Raw genomic sequence first — 19,442 nt, 5'->3', positions numbered from 1 at the left:
AGAACAACGTGAACAGCGCGTCCTCCCGGGTTTCCCTGTCCCTTCTTTATATCGTTCCATTTAACATTCAGACGCTTCTGGTTCGCTGTTGTCTATCCCTCTAATTATGTATTCCTTCTTTTAGAATCGGGTCTTGCCGGAGGATTATTATCAGCTACAGGAAATTGGACAACGGGGAACGGGCCAAGATAAAGGAGACCGCAGATATCGGGAGGGGATATGTTGAAGCAAAGGGATGCGATGCGGAAAAATGTAGATCGTTACGATTCCGTTGGTATCCCAGGGAATATTTAAGCGTTTCCCTTACGGGCTCCGCCGTTTCCTCGTTGTGCCGTCGTTCGTTCCGGCGAATGCTACCGAAACGCGACACGCTTGCAAAGCGATAAAACCTGAACGCGATCGTTCCTGAGAGAAACGGGGCGCCGCTATTTAGGATTTCCGAAGTGAGCCGAAAACCACGCCGAAAGTTACATTTCATAACCACTGTGAGAGCGCGCGCGCTCGCGTATAACCGCGAAGGGGGTTGAAGGGCTAAACCGGGGTGGGCACGAGCGAGGCAAAGAGGCGAAGGAGAGGGGAAAAAAAGGAGGAAGAAAGAGGGTAGGGTACAAGAAAAGAGAAACAGCGAGACCGCAGCGAATCGTCGGGGCATTCTGGTCTCAGCGACCCCCCGGCAGCCAACAAAAGCCTCCGGAAATCCCTGCCGGGGCCAGAAGCGCAAGCAAACAGAGGACTCATCGAATTAAAGTTGAACAGAGGAGGGTGGTTTAACCACGCGTTTCAGAGAGGTGCACTTCGGCGGGAGCGTGACACGAGCCGGCAAAAAACGTCCGTCTGGAAAACGGAGAGACGGACAATACTTGGTGGAAACGCGAAACAACAGAGACAGAGGATCAGAGAAGTGGACCAAGCGCGTGCCGGTGAGAACGACCGGTAGGAAAAAAAAAGAGGAACGACGATATGGTAAAGGTAGAGAGGAGAGAAAATGAAGAAGGGGTAGTAGAAGACGCGGAATAGGAAGCAGGGAAGAAAGTAAGAAGATGGGAGTGAGGGAACGGTACAGAGAGAGAGGGAGAGAAAGAGAGAAAGAGGGAGGGGAAGGGGGGGGGGGATGCGAACATACGTTTTTGAGAAAACACCGCCCTCCAGATCTTCTCTCTCCTCCCCTGTGGCCTCTTCCTTTTCCCACGGCCCGTTTTTCCCAATTCTGGCAGCTCTACAAGGAGAATTTTGTTGGACAGAGGAATCCGCGCATGTGCCACGGGGGTGGCAGCCTCGAGGACGTAACAGCGAGCCGGAGAGACAACGAGAGGAAGCAGGAAAGAGTGGAAACGGGATGCAGGCCGGTGCGAGTAAGAAGGAGCGAACTGGAGGAAGGGGTGCGCGCGCGGGACACAAGGAGGGTGGCGGAGGGAAGGGGTGATACGTGTGAGAGTACCCTGAAGAGTGGCGTCGGTAGTACGGGTGGTGGGAGGAGGGAAGCGCGAGGGGGCGAGAGGCGACCGTTCACGTCTTTTCGACGTCGACGCAACCCCGTTGGCGCAGAATAGCTGCTCAGTGCTCGTCGAACGGCGCTTTGTTGCGACGGGACCATGCCGCCGCGCCCTGCACCACCGATCAACCGATCACAGGTACGCGAGAACTCATTATAATTCCCGTGATATACATCGGTACATTTCCTTTCCGCGTGTCATCGCACCACCGCACGGTCTACACGGTTCCGTCGACTTCGCCGCGGCCCTTGTTGTGCTCTCTCTCTCTCGCTTGAAGAGGAAACGTGCCCGTCGGCCAAGATAGATCACGTCCCATGGGAGTGAGATGAATCTGTTTCGCGTGGGAACCGCCGCTACCTAGTTGTTCGCCCGCTAATGATTCGTGCGGTTCCGTGTATCTGTTCGAGGCAGAACCGCGCTCGGTCATCGTGGTTACGAGTGTCGGTTGTTCGCCACCGTCCTTTGTTGTTCGCAGTTTCATTGCACTTTCTTGTTATGATCTGGTGCGGTCCTGTGGCTACGAAATGGAGGCACGCGAGATCGGAGTAGCGCTAAGTTTATTGGGTGAGAATTGTTGCTTACCGACTCTCTCTCTGTCGTGCATACCCTTTTTACTACCCCTGTCTGGCGAACCGATCGAAAGCGCGCGTCGAAAGTACGATTCAAACGTGACTACACCTCCCTCTTCTTCGTAACTCCGTGGAATTTTTCACGGGGTTACAGCCAATCATCGACCAGTTATCGATTAATTATAAAAAAAGAAGGGGAAGGAAAGGGAACTCGAGGGTGGAAATTATTATCGTAGGAACCAGATGCGTCTCCAGTCGGTGTCCTCCTTTTTCAAAGAGGAGCGTCCTTTTGTATTCTTCTTGCCCGACTTTCGACGATCGTAATGCAATTCCATCATTTCCTATCGAATGCGCTTCCAACTATTTCTATCGCATTTCCATCTTATCGTTACGCAAGATTCAGCGAGATCTGGAAACGTGATATCTAAATCTTTAATTAAAATAAACAGCGACGGGGTGAGGGAGAGAGAAATAGATGGAGAGAGAGAGAGAGAGCTTCTGGCGGAGCACACACACCACATTGTGGACGGAAGTGTTATTTGTCTTTGGAGGACTTTCGCGTCGTCGCCAAAGGGGGGTGAGATACTTTTCGGTGGAGAGTATGAAGTGGACCCTTAGGCAGTTTACGGTCTCTGCTTATCATCGTCTCGTTAGAGACATTTTATGTATGTACGCGAGACGACGTGCGAAATGATTAAAACCGTCTTGTGTGCAACAGTTTCCTCTAGCCGTGTTACGTGTACGCGTACGAGGCGTCCAAGTTCAAAGAAGCGCGAAACGATTGTATAACGGATTTCCAGCGGATTCAGAGGTACGGGGGATGCTTTTGATAAAGGTGTTGCTTCAGCCAGAGACGGCTTAGCTCGTTGCCTTCCCTGTGGGGACCTATCTTTTTTCCCTGGCTTAAAGGTTTCCTTCCTTGAATGTACGCTACACGGCTATCGGTCCTGTTTCGAAAGGAGCCGTGCTAATTAACGATCGCCTAACCATGCGAACGAAACTTAAGTGTACACCGTGCACGTGTATTACGTGCATACGTTCAGGTGTAACACGCATACCGTTTCACCGAAATATTTCCCTCGAGTTTCCCTGAGAATAGCCGCAATTATTGACGGAAAATGTTGCTGTCCCCAATGGAGCCAGTTTGCGTTCCAGCGGTTTATGTTCGACGCTCTCGACTCAGGTGGAAAGTTAAATTAGTAGAAAACGAGGGGAACAGAACAGAACTCACCGTCGAGAAGTTGAAGTATTTACCCGATCGATTAAAAGTATTGGCTTTTTTTCCTTCGATTGACCGCGTAACTTTTCTACCGAGCGAACGCTCTTTATTCTTATAGATCAGAAGGGTCGTCGAAAAGAAGCGAACGAAATTAATTCGGGTAGTTAATGTAGTTAAGCATGGACCAGCCGTTGGTAGGCTTTCACGGTACGGTTCCCTCGGAGCCGATCAATCGGATCGTCGCGAAGTGCTCAAAAAGTTCCTTAGCCAGGCACGATTTAATTCCGCGGGACTCTCGTGCTACTCCATATTCAGCAAGTATCGACGCGATGAAACACCCGTTCCTTCCGTGTCCCCTCGCGATTCAGCCGCGTAAACAGAGCGCGTGGAAAAATAGTAATGGAGGAGCATCCCGGCGAAAGTAACGTCGCGATAAAAAAGGATATATAGAATAACGGGGCGACGTTGGGGTGCAGTTTGAGAGGTCATCATTGTCGAGGAGGATGACTCGGCGTTACAGGAAGGGAACGAACGACCGCGACGCTCGTTCGAGTTGCTCGTTTTTTTTTCTTTACGCAGCATCGCGAAGAGCGATTTCGAGTCGCGAGTTTGCGCCAAGTCGCTCGACACTTGAGCGTCAAACTATCAAATTCCATTATCGCGACGGGTGGTCGTTTTCAGGCGACGATCTTTTCACAGGGCCACGATAGGAACGGGAGAGAGAGAGAGAGAGAGGAAGAAGAACAAACGAACACGTCGTGGAAAGAATGAAATCGGTGAAAAAAAGAACTGGTGGAAGCTGGTAGGGATAAAGGAGTAACATCTTGCCGTGTTCCTTTTTCGCTTCGTTACGCTTTACCGGTGTGATATAGACGCGCGCGGGTATCTCGGACGCGGCGCGGCACGGTATAGATATTTCATTGTTACGGGCTGGAATATTTTTCGCTGACAGGAAATAATGCTCGTCCCGTCTTGTCTCGTTAGGAGGATTCTTGTAGCTATTCTTGCGTGTCACTCGTGCACGGCCTTTATGCCACGCGGCCGGATTAATGGCACAGAAAGAGGAGGTACTTTTCGGTTGGCCGGTCGCGGGGGGGTTGTATTCCGGCCGCGCGTATGAAACAAAGTTCAGCACTTCGCGTCGCGGCGTTGCATCGTTAGTGAAAAGGGAGTAAAAGGGAACGAGGAAAGGAGAGAGTGAGAGAGATGGAGAGAGGGAGAGGAAAATAGAGTTTTCAACCGATACGAAACTTTTCCTGGCTGGTTTGCGCGCTTGCACGTACTCTGAATTTCGCCACGCGAGCCAGAAGAAGGCCGCTGTATCGGTGGAAAAACTACTGTAGCGGAAGATGTTCGATGAAACGCAAGACATCGCGTCTCTCATACTGCTCGTTTGAACGTCGTTGCGTTGGACGAGCGGCGTTCATCGCCGATTCAACACCTCGGAAATATTACCGCTCCTTGATTGTTTCCCAGACTATAACGCGTCGAGGATTAAATCGGTTCGAACGGTGGCTCGCAATCAGCGCGGCCACCTTTAAATCACCGCGGCCCCGGTTATCCTTGAGGTTATTCAATAAACATATCCCCTGGCGTTATTTAAACGGACCGATGGCGAGCGTATTTCGCAGTGACGTGAAATTTTCAATAGATCCACAGGATGAATTCCTCGCGTTTTATATCGCGTTCACGGATCGCGCGCGTCGTCAGGCCTCGATAAATATTCGTTACTCCGAAAAGGTCTGTTCTCTCTTTCCCGTCGTGCGCGTCCCCTCGCCTCTCGTCCGAGGGAAGGTTTCGCACAAGTGTTCCGAGGTGTTGGTGAATTTTCGCCGTGCAGGGGGATAGAACGGCATAGGTTATTGATTATCGTGAATGGCTTTATAAATAACCGATCGTGTAGGAGCAGCCCGCCTGGACGACGCGTAAATATCGCTCGAGCCGGGGCGATTCTTTAAAAATCGCCGCGCGCCTCCATGGAAAAGAGGGCTAGCGGCGCGCGAGATGAATACCGGGGACTCTGTGCGTTTTGATCGATACCATCGTAATTCGCCTCGAATTCTCATTTTGCTTCTATTATTCGTGGACAGTCGAGCTAGAGATAAACACGTCGGACGGGTCCGTTACGAGGCACGGCAGGAACGAGCACTAAATCTTGGTTTATATCGGCGTGCTTGCGCAACGTCGCGGACGACACGCGAACCGGGTAAAAATTCTGTCCTCCACGCGGCTCAGTTTTTGCTCGACCGTTCTTTAAGCTCGACCCCTCTCTTCGAGTTAGGTTCTACTCGAGCATTCGCTTCGAATGAGCATCGAGTGCGCCCCGATTTGTTCGTGCGGTACGAGGGGTTGGATATGTTAACGGAAATTGCATGGAAATTATAGATGGTTAAGTTGACCAGCTTGCGGTTTAAAACGTCGGGCAAAAATTCATTTTCCATCTAGATAATATTCTACTGCAATGGCCAGTGATATGCGTGTCGTCTGTGTTACTACTTGTCGGACTTGAATTCGTGAAATAATTCTCAGAGAAACGTTAAGCTTCGATACGAATAGCGTGGAAAAAAGACGGTATCGACTGCAGTACAATTACCTTACCGCATGGGTTACTTTTCGTTCGTACCATTAGATAAATGGGCAACTAAAAGACAACCACATCGAGCGCGAACCGTCGATCGTACGTTTGCTTTGACGCACAGACGGCGAACAGGGGTGAACAGAGTAGCCTGGCACGCACTCTGCTCATCGTGCTCACTGTTCGGGTGTTTAGTTCGTTTAACCCAGCTCATCCGGGGGAAATGTTCAAGCGAAGACGCACCCTCGACTGGCCTGGCCGCGATATTAAATTTTTCTACGGCGATGATTCTTTTCTTTTCCTTTTTTTTCTTTTTTTTTTCGTTTGTCGTTTCTCCCTTCATCGCGAGGTCGTATTCACCGTAAGTGCATAAACGGTGTCGAGAGATTTAGTTAAATGCGAAGCTCGTTTCTTCCCCTCCCCTGTAGGCGCAGCAAAGCGAGCGGTTAAACTCTAACTTAATCGCGAGTGAATATAAAATTTTTATCAATTAACGGGGTCGTGAGAGTCGCGAGCGTTTGTCGCACGGGTATCCGCCCTTATTTACGTAACGAGTCGCGCTCTGTTAAACTTGCCGAGAAATAACGACGTAAATAGTGTCGTGTTTTGCGCCAGTTAAAATAGCTTTAATAAGGTAAGTGGCAACTCGAGTGTCTCATCGGCCGTTGTTAGATCGTCGATTGTACTTGAGCGTCAACCACTTCCGTATCATTGATTTTCATTCAGCCGACCCCCCTCCCCTGCATACCATGCAAATAGTGTCAAATAAACACGAATTACAGAAGCTGTAAGCATCGCGAAATTACCGCGTTGTTCCGCGGACAAAAGCGCATCACGGGGTACGAACGTCGTTAGAGGGTGGAGAAGTTTCAACGGACGAATCGGAATTAACATCTTTCCCTCGTTACGCAGCAATCGTCTAGTTTATTGAGGCAAAGCTAACGTAAATATTTGCCGATGAATGGAGTCGGTATGTTCATCCATTCGCCCATCACTTGCTCTGCTTTTATCCGTCAGCGCAGTTAAATTGTATCGCTTGTCCAAGAGCAGGCAACGCGATTTTCCCTCTTGTCCCGACTTACTTTTAAAGCCGCTTTGTATTATTTGAATTGTCGCAAAGTTCACTTAATGAAGCATATAAAATGGCTCAAAGGGAGACTCGAGGGAATTAACAAGAAAATGATTATCGTATTTATAGTATACGATAGGGCACCAAGATCTGCGGTTAATGCAGCGTGAAACGTGAACAAACTCGGCGATTAATTGCTGGTGTTTATTCGAATAAAATCGGAATTCTCGATTTACGCGCGGTTTGCGTTTGCACGTGCCTACCGTCGATTTAGTAACGATCTTCGTTCCGTCTCGCCAGTGATTGGCGAGTCTTGACTTTTAATAGCCTCTTGAATTCGTTGCGGATCCGTACCGAAAAGTCAAAGGTATAAGCAGAATGGCAATGATTTACCAAACTATCGATGGCAGCGTGTACATGTATATAAATTCGGCTGACATTTTCCCGGTTTATAAATGAAAAGGACTAGCCGACAATTTGTACTTCCAAGCGCCCTGATGAAACCACCCTCGCGAGTTCCTTTTCAACAACGACAGCATTTCCGATACCGCTGTTTGTAAAGACAGATTAATGGTCGAGGTTTCGTTCCTGTCTCGTCTTTGTAACGTCGAAGCCGTGGAAGGTAGCCGCGGTATTCTTTCCGATTGGTCGTGTCGGATATGCAAATGGCGGTCGACGCAACCTGTCCAACCGTACCCCCGTTGCCCACCCCCTAATTCAACAAGCGGTCGCATAAATTTCACGTAATGGCAGGCAATTACAGAGTTAATAGTGCGTTCACGCCTAATGCTCTCCGCGGTGGACAAGCCATAAAAGTGAAACGCGTGATTACACGGTTAAGGGGAAAAATTTACTCCCGAAAACGAAACGGTGCATTAATTTCTTTTTTTTTTCGCGCGCGCTCCGACGATTTACAGCCCTTCCTTTGGCGGAGAAAAAAGCGCTGCGACCGGCGTTTTGGCTCCTCTCGTTTGTTTTTAACCCGCGAAATAAACGTTCGTCAGACGAATTTTTAAACTCCCTCCGAGCTTTTGACTCGGACAAATCTGCAACTAAGTAAATGCTTGGCTAGCTAATTAACAGCACTGTACACAGCCGCTATTATTCGCTAGTCGACTAAACGATTCATTCATTGAAAAGTTTTACTTGCTGCGCACAGTGGACGAGCACGAACGCGTAAAATGTCAATGGTTAATAAATGTCACCCGTGTTGTTGTCTCAATATTTACGAATTTAACAAGATAATTAGGTGAACATATTGTCCGCTGGGTCCACGCGGTTCGTTATGAATATGGTTTTTAGGTATTCATAAGCTGAGCTTTTGTGCATTTTCTGTTATGATGATTATGCATTGTTTGAGCGTGGTTCGCAGCCAGTTTGTTGGCCGATTGTTTATGATCCCGGTGAAGCGAAGCTTCCGAATGAATGCTTTTCATTAGAGTCAAGCAACCATAGCTGCAGAAAAATCATTTGTGCGAAATGAAACTCGGACGCAATTATTAAAGTACCATTTTGTGTCTATTCGCATTCCTAATTAATGACAATGATATTTGAATTCGTTCCGCTATCCGACGAGGAGCGAGTTCATTCTTGAAACTTTCTTATGAAAGGCCGTGGCTGAGGAAAGTGTTGGAAACCGTCTCAGAGAGGGTTTCACGCTTTCAGATTGATCTTAATTTTCACCGAGTGGATTTCGACATTGATGAATCTCCATGATGTTGAAGCTCGATCGAAAGCGGCCGTTCACCGGATGTTCCCTTCGTTTTCCTCTCTTGATTTTCCTCCTTCTTAGCTCCCGTGCGCTTTTTCTCTCTCTCGATAAAACGATCGTAAATGAAACGCCGCCCCCGCACGCGAGATTCCACCACTCGTTCTGCGACGATAATCCAGACGCTTTGCAGTTTCAATCGAGCGTGACGAAAGCGCACGTGAAATGATTAATTAGAGTGCGAGCGCATTGTGGACGAGGCGCAGGGAAAGCCGCTCGTGTCTCGTTTCGAGGTTGGTTTCTTTTAATTTAAACGCGTACGCGCGCTCTGCTGCGGTTGCTCGGTTCCCTTCTGTCTCAGTTTCTCCGTGCGCATTTTTTATAATCGTACCCGCAGACGGTCCTCCCAATTTCACGTGGCAACGTTCTCTTCTTTCAACTCCACCCGCTGTAAATCTCCCGCTGAAGCTCAGCGCGAGATCAGCGTTTAACTTTAAAGAGACTAAACGATTAACTTTCATGGAGTTGACCGAGTTGGTCCTCGATGTGGGTGGCAGAGATCTGGGCACGATCGACGATCGTGCAGCGTCATACTTCCCGCTCGTGCACGTTCTCCTTCATTTTTCCTTGGACGAGATCGTGCGGAGTGCCGGTCGAATTTTCATTAAACACTTTTTCCACTCAGCCAGCGAGCAAGGGATATTTCCCGTGGAATTTATGCAAACGGGAGCGGAACATGTGCTCAGCTGCACCGAACGCGCTTCTCGGCCTTGCCAGGCACCAGGCTTCCGGCGCGCACCGATGTCGGTCGATTGGCTGGAAGCATGTCGCCCATTGTAATCACACGACGCGTGAAAAATCGCTTGCGTCGCGACAGCTGTCTCACCGTGACCGCTAGCCTCGAAACATTTTTTACCCTTTCGATCCAAGCCAAGAAGAAGCTTCGCCTCAGCCGCACCCTGGCCTACCACCCCCGCGATCACGCGAACCCTTCGACCCTCTCTCACACGACCAGATGTTCAGCGAGTACGGTCGCGCACGTCCCGCAACCTCGAGGAATACGGACGCGTGTGTATCCACGTAACGCGAACTCTTCTGGGAGGTAGAAATTTTCGTGGCACCGCCCCATAAATTGTTGGTGACATCGGTATTACAACCGGGACACACGTATCGCGTGTACCAAACAGGGACAGGTTCGAGCACGGTATCATTTGATAACTTTCACGAAAACGTGACAGCGTTCTTTGTGCTCGTGAGACGCGTTTTAAAGTCGTGGGATTCGCGGTCCCGCGAGACGTTTCCGGTGAAATGTGCATGCCGGAGAACAACCAGTTTCGGACGCAGCGGAATACAATTTTTGTGCACCGTAAATATCTGGGTTAGAAGGATTTTCCGAAGCTTACCGGGCTGCGTTTAACTGCACACTGTACTCGCGAGTTTACTATCATCTTTTCTTGCGTTTTCTTATATCGTCCTGCATTATGCAATCTGTATTTACCATCGTCGATTCCCAACGGGGATTTCGACCTGAATTATGTAGCGAAACATGTATAATTCTCTGATTTTGCTTTACATGAAATTGGTAATGAATTTCCGCTGGTATTTTGAATAATTACTACGCGAAAACGGATCGTAATCCGAAGAACGAGGAAGCGACGAAACGCGTTAATTGAATTACATTTTACGGGTACGTTTTACAGCTTTTTTTAAATTCCCGGATTTGCGAAAATTTTACGCCAACTAGTAAAGTCTAGAATTAGCTATTCTCGGACATGCTCCTTTTGCGAGGCAGCCGCGTTTCATAAGAGGAAGCCACGCAGTTTACGCACGGGGTTATGCTAATACCAGGGAAAATTGGTCGCGCGGGTATCGCGTAAAATCCGGTGAAAAATCGATGGTACCAGGCGAAGAAAAGGCTGCAGAGGCTGGACCGAAAATGTTGCGGACACACACTCGATTTGGCATTATCTCGGGACACGGTGGGAGAAAATGTCACGCTCGGTGCTCTCGTTATTGACGCGAAAGCCGTTCTTAATCGCGAATTTAGCCTGTAGGGGAGGCCGGGAGCCGAATACCAATCGCGTTCCATTTCCGTAAGTGCTTAATCGGTCGGAAATGAATCGCGATATTCAATCTGTATCGAGATATCGAATCCCCCAAATATGCCCAAAGTATACTTTGCCGATGCCCGCGATAATGGAAAGACGCTGAAACTGATCCTCACGAGCGCCTCGTGCACCTCAGATTTCCACGACGATTCGAAGACGAACGACCGCCTATCGATTATTAGTAATTTCATAGACCTCTTCCACGTATTCTGTCGATCAGTCCAACCAATTAGCTCGCGAAACGGAACAGAATGGAACGAATCTCAATCCGTACCTCGAAACGTTTCAGACTCGAATTTGGAGATTCGAAAGTTTAATCCGCGAGTTGATACGTCGACGCGACAACCTTCGACAATGTACCCGTTGAAGCGAGAGTCCCAGAAAAAGTTGGTCCCGTCGTGGTAGCTGGCAGCGTTCGCGATGTTTGTCTAACAGCGGCCAGGCGGAGTTTACTTGGCGTGTGTTAAGGAAACATTAATTTGCCCGGGAAAGTTCGCGTCGCAACGGTTTTCCGCATTGTATCCGAGTTGTCGAGCACGGTTAACTGTCACGCGCATCGCGGCTGTCCCGGCTTGATCCGCCTGTCGTTCGCGCGGGTTACCTCGCGAGGAAATCGCGCGGCATCCCCTTACTTTCTTGGCAACGCACCCTCGAACCTCAACGCCGCGACGGTTCGAGATTAAGCGGGGATCCGTTCGCGAGATTAGAACGACATCGCTCGCTGAATTCTCCGAGAAATTCCTCGATACCATTAGACGGGCGAACTCGCCGTTAACTTAAATATCGAACTTTCCCTATAATAACTCGCCGCTCTAATCCGATCAGCGCACGTGCACGCGGCCATGTGTCCGCGTGTCCTCGTTGTTTAACTTTCGCTTTACCGGTTCGTTTGTGCGCCTACGTGAATTTCATTCATTAGACGCGAAGTCGGAGCTGAGTTCACGACGGCCAAACACTTGCTAGCCCTGGGACCAGCCCTTTCACCTTCATTTTCTCCCACGTTTCGCCTTCGAGGTTCACGCAACGCGTTCCCACGCGTACTTATCGAGTTCGAATTAACCGCGATTCCGTGTTCGCCAGCTACTTTCGTGCCTCGAACAGTGGAGAACGGATGCACGATTGTTCGCTGTTCAGGTATAATTGAATCGCGTGCAAAGGTGGACGCTTGTAGACGTGAATCGCCGAGTCAGGGTGGGAGCCATCTCTGAACGTAAAATATTTGAAACACTTGCGCGAGTATTTAGTCAGCGTTCGAGCGAATGATCTTCGTTCAGAAAAGCCACGGAACGTAGCGTGAGCGCGCGCCTCGAATTTGAATAGCTCGTTTCGTAACCGTGTCGCGGGGAATCTCGCCGTTTCATTACGGAGACGAGGAAGGAGCATCCGCGACTCGTTTCAACTTTGAAATACACTCGAGCCGTTCGAGCACCGCGGGCGTTCTTATTTTCGAAACACCCGGAACACGCGAGCCGGCACCACCCTTTCCTTACACCTGGCGAGTCAAAGTTAAATCACGCCTGCACAACCCCTCCAGCAACGGTTGTTTGTAAATCGTCGCTTTGAACTTGAGCCTGGAGACGTCGGTAGCTCGACGATGTCCAAAGGCCTTTTATGTAATTAGAGAGCGTCGGGGAACGAGGAACGCTTGCTCGCGTATCCGTGACACGAGTCCTTTTGAGATCGCCTCCTCCCGTTCGAAGACGTTCTCGCAGACAACCCCGCCACGTTTCCACGGTTATCAGTTTAACCTTATTTCGAAGTGGCTTTCTTTGCCGTTCGCGCCTCAGAAACGAACGTAGAAAACTTAATCAGATATTTTCATTTGCAATCAATTATTCTGAGACGATGGACAAAATTCTGTAGCGTCAGTATTCTTGCCTTTAGAGTAATACAGTGTGCGTTATTGCTCGCTGTCTCTATCGTTCGAGCAATAAGATCAATCATAAATCTTGCCAGGGTTGAATGGTACCGAGCGATCCACCTTCGACTCCATATAGAATGCGTTAACAGACAATCGTCACCAAGCATCTATTCGAATCTCTACTGGCATCGTTTCTATCGTTTATTCCTTTATCGACAGCTCTGATTGGTTGTTGCAATCCTGTTGAGTAATCATGGATAATATTAAACGCGCGTTGGCGCGCCGTTGAACAGCTGATTTTCACGGCGCACTTCCACGCCAGCTATTATGAAATACTTTCCGCCGCGTAGAATTATGGAATACGAAATAGCTCGCGTGCGCGTGAGATTACGCGGATACTTTGTAAAATTAATGGTGCAGAAATTAATTATTCCGCTCGTCTCGGTGAAACGGTGATAAACGCCGAGTTCCGTCGAGTAGGCGTCGTTTTAAACGAGAACCCCCGAACACTGCCCCTGGCCTTTCTTTCTTTTGCACGTTTTCTTTCCCTAAATATCATCCTGCTCGCCAGTTGCGCTCTACGACGGGACCGGCGAGTCGAGTTCTCGTTGAAATGGGAATGGCCGGGAATTCGTCGGCTTCTGTTCCTTGGCTGTAAATTAAATTGTCTTCGCGCAACATTGTTTGCCCTACAAAGGGCCGGAAACTTTTACTTTTTCTTCGTGGTACCACCGCGCGGGCTTATTGCGCGCCAGCAAGAGCGGGGCTCGTGCTCGTAAAAAGGTTCAATTATTTGGACGAAGCCCTCCGTGACTAAAACGATATCGAGTCGGAATGATTTCGATACGCGCCAAGAGGACACTCGTCCGAATTGGACGTACAAAATTGCATTTTTTTCGTTCCCTCTGCCAGTAGCGATTCCTCAAGTCCGTCGAGAGAATTTTTCAAAAATGTTCGATATTGAAGTCACTGCATGCATTGACCTTCTTTCGCGACACAGACTTTTAACGTAACAATTTGATATTTTAAATCGGATTCTGGAAGATTCAGGAAAATTATTCCAGTAACACTGGAACGTATCCTCTCCGTTGGGAAAGTATAAAGTTGCCAACCAGTCTCTCGAATTCCCTTCACTTCCGCCTTTTGCCCGCTTTACTTTATCATTTATACAAAGAACGTGTCCATTTGCCCGACGGAACTTTTCTACTCCGCCGTGGCGCTGAACGTGGTCAATTAGCCGGGGGACCGAGAAGTTTGTTTACAAGATAAAACAGCTTCGTTTTATCTGCGAAATTATGAACTTTTATCTTTGCGCGGTGCGTTGCTCATTCGTCGAAGTGCGTCCCGCTTTATGGCCATGCAAGGGAGAGAGAGTAGAACGACCGTGTCCATTTTCCAGCGGCTGTAAAAATGGATGATACGCGCGGACAGAGGTAGAGAAGAGTGCGGTTTCAGTCGACGCTGGCTTCGCCTGGTACCAGCGCTCTCCATAAAAGCGATAAAGTCGAAACGCCGTGTAACTGCGCGACTTGTATCGAAACGAGGATCCGCGACCGTTTCGTCGATTGCGTCCTCGTTTTTCGAAACGGCCACCCCCTTTGTTTCCGTGCCCGTTCTATCGTCGTTTTGCCTAACTTTCTTCCTCTCCGTTCGTCGAATTAGCGACCGTTTACGGAATCGAGCTTCGAGACCGAGAAATTCACAAGGAGAAGAGGTTCGAGGAATTTTAAGACGAATCCTGCCGGACAAAAGAGGTTCGAGGATGTAAAAACGGAATTTTATTCCTGCAAATTACGCGCTAACGAGGGCATCGGAAAAATTCACGGATAACGAACGGCGTAACCGATGGGACGCCTCTCAAGAATGCGGCTCATTACTGAAATTATTATTTCAATTACTGAAATGCATCGCGTCGGAACGGATACGTTTCAAAGCGCCGCGTGATTGCGTTTCCGGTCTCGCGTTCGTTCTTCCCATGCCTCTTGGAAATATATTAATTTACGAGAGTTACCTTCGTCACGAAACGAGGTTATTGTTTAAATCACAGTTGAATCGAGTCGATCGACGAAGATGGTACGAAATGGCTTTGGAAGTTCGCGAATGGAAAGTGCGCAGCGCCTCGCGAAAGATTAACTTCCGGCGGAGTCGGAGGGGTGCGTTGCGGATTTGCTTGGAGTCTTTGGCGGTTCATTCGCGAGCCATTTTTCAATGGTACTGTTGGGCCGGATGTTAAATGGCAGCGGTAATATATAATCCACGGTGGAATGGCGGAAACGCGGGTTACCACGTTTCGCTCGCAGGAACAGAGTTGGTAGTTTCTTACGTTAAATGCACTTCAGTCGAGCGCGATTAAATATCCAATTTACACCTGGTGTGCGAGTGAATGGGAAAAGTTGTTCGACGAATCGAACGTTCGAAATCGTGAGGGGTGCGAATTGATCTCACTCGATCGACGATTAATTCGCATATGCCGGAATACACACCATCGAGGAGTTCTTTCTTCCGTCAGGAAACCGATGAATTACCTACAATCGTACACGCGACACGTGTTTTCTATGTGGAAGAGATTGATCGACTACGTTCCCCGTTCACCTCGATCGACTCCACCCTCTCGTTTCGCGATCTATAGTCGCTCGATCGAGAAGAAATCGCGTAGCAACATGTAAACCAGGCGACGAGCATACATTTTTAAGACAATAGAGCGCTGGTTTTATCTGGATCCATTATCAGATAACCAAGTGGCTCCTATCAATGGCGCTGTCGTGACATGGCGGTTCGCGCGATAAGTGGCGACCGATAATACGTGTATTACGAGCATTCCAGCGGGAACAGCACCGCTAAGTGTTTTGGTAAACGTTCCTTTTCAATTTCTATTTGCGTTAGATATCGTTTAGCCGTGGAAACACAGTCGGACGCCTCGTTTTATTTTCCATCGTGCGTATAATCACTGGAAATGGTGCGCGGCGCTCCGACAGCATCGTTGATCGATTGGTTTAGCAGTTGAAATTGAGTAATTACAGTCAATTACGGAGGAACGGGACGCGTATCGGACGTTAAGTAGTCACGCTGCGGCGCGGAGGATTTGTCAGCCGCAAGTAGTAATGGATCGTCAATGTCAGCCGTACCGAAGGCGCAGCGCCGCGGTCTGTCGGATGACGAATAGTACCGTATTTCGAGTCTGTCGTTTCGAGTTACCGTTCGTTTATACTGCAAATGGATACTTCTATGATAGCCTATCGAAAATTCCCATTGGGTTGCACGCCACTGACGGTAGCTCGTCGTCGTAAGTAGCAGCAAGCGTTTAGCCAAAGGTTAATGGTCAACAGGCAAGTACATCGCAACCTCGCGTTCGGTTGTTCAAATTATCATCCGATGAGACTAAGCGAACCTTAATTCCATTAAAAGGCTACTTTGATGTGGCTCGCTTTTGCGAGTTCTCGCAATTTTTTAAACACAAAGCTTTCCATCTCGTCGGAGAATATTCATCCTCTACCTTTCGACCTATTTTCAGGTCCGACTTGGCAGTATTACTCCCCTCAGCGGTTCGTTTATCAACAATTTATTCGATCCTCGAAATTTTACCAGACAACACGATACCTTTTTTCCGAAGCACGCTACTGCTGGTGAAAGATACGTATTACGCGGGAGTATTTTTCAAATGTACACACCGTAAGTGGTCGGATCGTACGTGTGTATAATTAATTAAGCCGTGCGTCTGATAAAAGTATTAATTTTTGTTTCCTTCCCGCGGATACATGCACTTCCTCGTTGCCTTTTAAAAAGTAATTTTTCATTCTCCCCGGTGGCTCGTAAACGGCGTTTCGTAACGACGATAATGATGCCTCTTTGCGAGAAACATACACTGCTGCCTCATTTCATGAATACGAGCCACGCGCAAAGTATACACAACCACATGTATCTTCGTCCAGGAGCATTAGGATCACTTGCCACTTTAAACGAGTCTACGTCATACGGAAACACGATGGGGAAATTCATATACTTGCAATATTCAGTCTCGAGACCGTTTGTCCGGGCCCCATCGAAGGAATACGAGTATAGTCGCCCGGGTGCCGTCTGTTTTCTTTAGGTGTATGCTCGATCGTACGAAAAATTGCGCTGTTAGACTGAGAAATTGTATCGACAGCTTCGCGGCGTATCCGGGGCTCCCTCCGCGAGCTTCGACAGCCGAGGAGCAGAATGGAAAAGAATCTGCCGTGGAGTCAACGACGATCCACTCTGCTTTCCCCTCGTTCGTTCGTCCCTTCGTTTATTCATCATACGCGTGGGGAAGAATAGAAAGGGTTGCGAGGTGAAAATATGACCGCATTAGATCTTGACGGTTCATTGATATAAAATGGCAACGAATAGCAATTCTGACGAGAGCGTTTCGAAGCGTTCGTAGGGGAGAACGTTTCTTCCTCTCTCTCTCTCTTTCTGAGTTAATATTTCATTGTCTAAACGATCAGGAGTTCTGAACAATCACGTTAATCCGTTCGATACACCCATTCGAACGGATGCGCGTTACTCGCTGTCTACAGTCTTCCATAAATCACGTTCCTTATTTACATTTCCAACGATCGGGACCTGCTGGCCGTTTCGTTGGGGGAAAAACAACGAAATAAATCTCTATGAAATATCGTATGCAGCAAGATTGATTCCCCGTATCATCGAGGCAAATAAATTGATCGACCGGGGAAGAAATGGTCGCGTTTCGGGTTCCTGTACACAGACCGAGCTCGCTGTACTTTCGACGTTATTTTTCAATGAAAATATTTGAGGACACGCTCGCCTGCTCGTGTCGAGCCGGATTTTGGCGGTGCTCTCGGTAAAAGTGCATCGGTATCCGCCGATATCTGACGCGCGTCTATACAGTCGCGAGTAAATATATGCTCGAGGAACGAGACCCGAGAGAGTCGCGGGCTGCGCCCCCGCGAGGGACGATTGCGCGCTTCTGGGACTTTGAATGGCAAACACCGGCTGTACTTAGCCCGGCTAAGGTAGCGGCAGAGCTCTTCGATGGCAATATCTATCTTGTACAATGACAGTATCTTCTTTACACTGTCTGATCAATCATTTTCCGTTCCCATCTTTCCAACGATACACGGTACCCTCTTAAAAGTCACGCGAACATCGTGTATCCCCTCCTCGCGTGTTACGTCGCTCCTTCGACGAAGGGGTGAACGGTTGAATTAAATGAAATTAAATTGTAATACCAAATTGTACGTCATACGTGTCGAGGGGCACACGTGCGAGGACGTTCATGTAGAGTGAGGAACAGAGCAAGTGGTCTCCTTGTTTGCAGTGGTTTCCACGTGTAAACTCCTTTAACGAAATCCCGCGACGGAATTCCCTTCGTAGTTGGAAGTTTCATTCTCCTATCCCTCGACAATCTTTTCTCCCAGCACTGCTTTCTATCTCCCCGCGACCCGGTCTGTCGATGGTGACTTCGAGCTTTCGCTCTGCACGATGGAAACTCGTCCCGTTAGAAGGGGAGCAGAAAAAAAGGGAGGGGTCGTGCCTGGTGGAATCGTAAATGGACGTCTTAGCTAGTTTCTGCGTTCACCCGTTTTACCGTGTAAATAATAAATGCGGTGTTCGCCCCCGCCGTTACCCCGCTCTTATTTCCGAGGCGACGCTCCGTCTGCCTTCCTCCGACGTCGCCTTCGTCGCGTTTTCATTTACCACGGCGACGCGTTTCTTCCCTCTCCTCTCGAACGTTATAGAATTTCAGATTTCTGTTCGATCCTCTTCCACTGAACCGAACACGCCCCGCTCCGCGAATTTTAACCTACACGGGGGTAGAGTATCTACGTGCCCGACGGAAGTGATCGATTCAGCCTTTCGAGTTATTTAAACGCGTCGAATGTGGATCGCACGTACGTGTGCATCGAATCGGAAATGAATAGAATCATTAACGTGGAAGTCAGCCAGTTGCCACGCGAAAGTCAAGGCATGTTTGATCGAATTGCCTGGAGACGGGTCGAACAAGTGGCAGCTGCAACACTCGTTTTCAGCGTCCACTGCTTCCCATTAAAGCCAGTTCGCGCCCAATATCGACGGCTCCTGAGACGAGAATTTCATTTTCCGGTGGAAGTTTGCCAGTAACACACCAGCAACCAATGGCCGGTATGGCTTAAATACATCCTGCACATGGTCTCCTTTGGCTACCCTCTGTCCACCCTCTTCTTCGCGAATCGTGATCAACATGCCTGAAATCGTGGCTCTGATGCTTCGATGGTCGATTCCAAAGAGTCAGAAAACGTTGAACCCTCGATTATCCAGCCAGAAATTACCGCATAGCTCGAACCATCAATTAAATTCTGCATTACGATCCCTTTCACCAGTTCTTGACCAGTGCGAACATAAACCAGGCGTCAATTTGCTGCTTTTCCAGGCGAATTTATCGTTGCTGTTGTTTGCGATTTCCCCTGGCATAGCTCGAGTCGAGAGTTATCGTACCCAGCGCTGAAAACGGAACTACAATCGCATTGTTACCAACCCGTACGTACCCGACGCGAAAATTGTGATTATTCGAGGTAATTATACGGGAGACCAGAGTTCACTGCACTTCTAGTTGAGCGCGTGCTAATCGAATACCTTGGGAACTATCACTGATACAGGAATAGCGGGGAATCGTTAATTACCGTACTTGTCGACGCGAAATTGGTCCGCGTGAAAAGATTCGAGAATATAGAGAGATACACGTTCGACAGAGAGAAAGAGAGAGAGAAGGACCGTTTTTAGAGGCGTTGAGACGTGTCGTTCCAAGAGTCGCTATTGTAATCGTTATTGTAACCCGTTCACGGGGAATTACACAGGGTATCGGCGCGAGTTAGATGC

At 48.7% G+C, this 19,442-nt stretch overlaps 1 protein-coding gene across 1 annotated transcript in view; it reads left to right on the top strand.

Moving 5' to 3' along the window:
- The first annotated feature begins 1,566 nt into the window (after positions 1–1,566).
- The window catches only part of Oct-tyrr (Octopamine-Tyramine receptor), a 44,541-nt gene continuing 26,665 nt past the window's right edge, over positions 1,567–19,442 (top strand). Inside the window, exon 1 of the mRNA XM_076895597.1 lies at positions 1,567–1,631. The gene's annotated coding sequence lies outside the window, so the exon portion shown is untranslated. The remainder of the gene's footprint in view (positions 1,632–19,442) is intronic.

This window comes from Xylocopa sonorina, chromosome 5 (genome assembly GCF_050948175.1).
Source record: "Xylocopa sonorina isolate GNS202 chromosome 5, iyXylSono1_principal, whole genome shotgun sequence".
NCBI lineage: Eukaryota > Metazoa > Arthropoda > Insecta > Hymenoptera > Apidae > Xylocopa > Xylocopa sonorina.
Note: the sequence above shows the minus strand (reverse complement) of the source record. Positions and strands in the feature narration are given on the sequence as shown.